Raw genomic sequence first — 3,890 nt, 5'->3', positions numbered from 1 at the left:
ACCCATCCCTCCACCAGTGCCCATTCTCCACCACCAATGATCCCAGTACCCCTCCCACCTTCCCACCCCCTCCCCCTCTCCACCCTGCCTCTGTGACAGGGCTTTCCCTTTTGTTCTCTCTCTCCTTTTGGGTATTGTGATTTGCAACCAAGGTATTGAGTGGCCATCATTTCTGTTTAGTGTGCTCATATGCTAGCTTACCTCAGCATTGGATCATACCTGACAGAAGTGCTGGATTTGTTGTCATTACTAATTGCATGATGGAACTGAAATGTTTTCCCACATATTCTGCTTTCTAAAGTAAGCAGCTGCTTTGGGTTGATTGAAGAAAATCAGTCCAAACAGTAAAGTAAATCAGGGTAAATGGCTATAAAAAAATGACAGAAAGGAAACTTAAGAAGTCACTCTCATCTCTTTTCTCTACGGCATCAAAGTCAATTTCTTTCTTATCAATCTCTTCCAAATGCAGTCAGCAAAACATATCGTTCTAATTCTTTTTGTGGGGGGGGGTATTTTTAACTCCTCAGTGAATGTTTTTCTTTTCTAAATTCTAAGCCTAGTTCTTGCCAATTGCTTTCCTTTTCAATTTTTTTTTAATTGAGGTGGGATGCCACACCCAGCTCTGTTCAGGGGTTACTCCTAGCTCTGGGCTCAGGGATCACTCCTAACAGGGCTCAGGGAACTATATAGGGTGCTAGAGATTGAACCTGAGTTGACCGTGTGCAAGTAGGGTGCCTTACCTGCTGTCTATCTCTCTGGTCCCACCAATTCCTTTCTAATGTATTCAAAAGCACATAGATGTCTAGTCCCACAACAAGATGACATTTCAATTAAATCCAATTTAAAAATTATGCAAAATAGAAGACATCGGTGAACCCAAAGAGCTCGATTTAAGAATGTGTAAAATACTTGAATAGTCACGTCACGAAGAATATAGAAATACGACACCCGGGGGGAACGGGCGGGGAGGAGGCCGGGGCGGGGTCTGGAGGAGCCGGGGCTCCCCAACGGGCCCATCCGCCCCCGACCCCGAGGCAGACGGGCAGGCCCCCTAAGGGTCTTTAAACCTCCGCGCCGGAATGCGCAAGGTACCTGGGACAGGGTGGGGGCGCGGCCGCGACCGAGACGGCCGAGACGCGCCCCAGGCTGGGGAGGCGAGGGAAGACGCCGGACGGGCCTGGGCCGCAGAGGCAACGGCGGAGGGAGGCGTCAGGCGATGGACGCGAACGGACTGAAGGCGAGGTTCGGGACGGAGAGGCAGGCGGAAAAGCCGCCGGCGGCAGCGGGGAGAGAGCGGTCGGAAGATCACGACGGGCCCGCGGGGAGCCGGCCGGCGCCGGGCCGGGGCCGGGGGACCGCCCCCGGGAGGAGGGGGAGCGGCGGCCGGCGGCACACGGAACGCCACGCCGACCATTCGCACCCGCTCACCCTCCCCCGGGAGGGCCCGAGGCCCGACCCAGGCTGCGGCGCCGCCGTAACCCCGGCGGGATGAACCCCACGTGGAGAACGATCCCCGACAGACAGCAGCACCCCCGCGCGCGGGCGCGCGGCCTCCGCCTCCCACCCGGCCGCGGACGACAGACACCGCCGACCAACCAGGGCACTTCTCTGGCGACCTTCGTTCCAGCTCGCCTCAGCGACCCCCTGAGCACCCCCCCCTTCGCGAGCGGCGGGGCTCCGGGAGGGCGGGCGAGCGGGACCGGGGATGGACCCCGACCCGCCGCCGCTGCTCCTCCTCCTCCTCCTGGGGGGTGGGGGGGGCCGCGCCGCATGGGGAAGAGAGCCAGAGCGAGCCCCGGACATGAATAATAAATACATCAAAGTGTTCAAGGTTAATGCGAGCCTAGAGCGAGCGGTCGTGGGCGCTGTCGTTGCGCGCGCCGCCTCGTGGGTTCCGAGCGACCTAGCGGACGCTGAGCGGGCGAAGATGTCCGAGTACATCCGGGTCACGGAGGAGGACGAGAACGACGAGCCCGTCGAGATCCCGTCCGAGGACGATGGCATCGTGCTGCTGTCCACGGTCACGGCGCGGTTCCCGGGCGCCTGCGGCCTGCGCTACCGGAACCCCGTGTCGCAGTGCATGCCTGCCGTACACGCGCCTGGTGGAGGGCATCCTGCACGCGCCCGACGCGGGCTGGGGCAACCTGGTCTACGTGGTCAACTACCCCAAAGATAACAATAGGAACATGGAGGAGGCTGATGCTTCATCGGCGGTGAAGGTGAAAAGGGCCGTGCAGAAGACGTCCGACCCCATCGTGCTCGGCCTGCCCTGGAAGACCACCGAGCAGGACCTCAAGGAGTATTTCAGCACCTTCGGGGAGGTCCTCATGGTCCAGGTAAAAAAAAAGATATCAAGACTGATCACCAAAAGAGGGTTTGGCTTTGTGCGGTTCACGGAGTATGAGACCCAAGTGAAGGTGATGTCCCAGCGACACATGATTGATGGACGGTGGTGTGACTGCAAACTTCCAAATTCTAAGCAAAGCCCGGATGAGCCTCTGAGGAGCAGGAAGGTGTCTGTGGGCCGCTGCACCCAGGACCTCACTGCCGACGAGCTGCGGCAGTTCTTCTGCCAGTACGGGGAGGTGGTCGATGTGTTCATCCACAAGCCCTTGGGGGGGGGGGGGCGTTTGCCTTCTTCACATTTGCAGATGATCAGGTGGCCCAGTCCCTGTGTGGCGAGGACCTGATCATCAAAGGCATCATCAGCGTGCATATCTGCAACGCGGAGCCCAAGCACAATAGCAATAGGCAGTTAGAGAGAAGTGGAAGATTTGGTGGTAATCCGGGTGGCTTTGGGAACCAGGGCGGGTTCTGGAACAGCCGGGGCGGCGGGGCGGGGCTGGGCCACAACCAGAGCAGCAACATGGGGGGCGGGATGAACTTCAGCGCCTTCAGCGTCCACCCGGCCATGAGGGCCACGGCCCAGGCCACCCTGCAGAGCAGCTGGGGCATGATGGGGATGCTGGCCAGTCAGCAGAACCAGTCGGGCCCATCAGGGAACAATCAGAGTCAGGCCAACATGCAGAGAGAGCCCAACCAGGCCTTTGGCTCTGGGAACAACCAGTACAGCGGCTCCAACTCGGGCGCCGCCATCGGGTGGGGGTCGGCCTCCAACGCGGGCTCGGGCAGCGGCTTCAATGCATGGACTTCAGCTCCAGCATGGACTCGAAGTCATCGGGCTGGGGCATGTAGGCTGGGCTGGTCAGTTAGACGCTAAAGACTGGTGGGAAGTCAAATTTTTCTAAACTCACGGTAAGTATATTGTAAGATACATATGCACTAAGAATTTTCAAAATTGGTTTGTTTGGTGTGGAGTATATTTAGCAGTAATTTTGACATTTTTCATTTAGAAAAAGAGGAAAAGCTAAAGGAATTTTCTAAGTTTTGTTACATAACGGGTTGAACTCTTGAGTGTTTGAAAGTGAACTGCTGTTTGCCTGACGGGTAAACCAACACCACAATTGCTATCAAGAAGCTTCTCCTGTAATATTTTATCCCTGGACTTGTCACCTGAATTATTTGCATGTTCAAAGTGGAACCCATTGGTTAGAGCTGCATTCTTTCCTCCTCGTTTTAATTTGAACCCCACCATACGGATTTTCTCCGTAGGAAGGTCCCTGGAGATCGTGGTGTTGCAATGTTTGGTTCTATTCTTTCTGTGTGTTTTCTTAACACTTGTCTCCGCTCATATGCGAGAGTATGATATGAAGCCTTCATTTAATCTCTGCAGTTCATCTCATTTCAAACGTCTGTGGAAGAAGCACTCACTGACAGGAGTGCTGTACTCACTGCGCCGTGGGGCTCTGTCCGCTGCTTTGCCCACGCACGCAAGAGCTCGTCCCCACGCCGCCGGGCTGTGTCTCTGACGGTGGGTGTCCCATTTTTAT

The 3,890-nt window shown here is 56.5% G+C and overlaps 1 pseudogene; it reads left to right on the top strand.

Annotated features, from left to right (window-relative positions):
• Positions 1 to 1,927: 1,927 nt before the first annotated feature.
• On the top strand, positions 1,928 to 3,195 carry LOC130020513 (TAR DNA-binding protein 43-like; annotated as a pseudogene).
• The last annotated feature ends 695 nt before the right edge of the window (positions 3,196 to 3,890 follow it).

The sequence above is a fragment of the Sorex fumeus genome, unplaced genomic scaffold, assembly GCF_029834395.1.
Source record: "Sorex fumeus unplaced genomic scaffold, SorFum_2.1 ptg000012l, whole genome shotgun sequence".
NCBI classification, from domain to species: domain Eukaryota; kingdom Metazoa; phylum Chordata; class Mammalia; order Eulipotyphla; family Soricidae; genus Sorex; species Sorex fumeus.
This window is presented reverse-complemented; position numbering and strand designations above follow the sequence as displayed.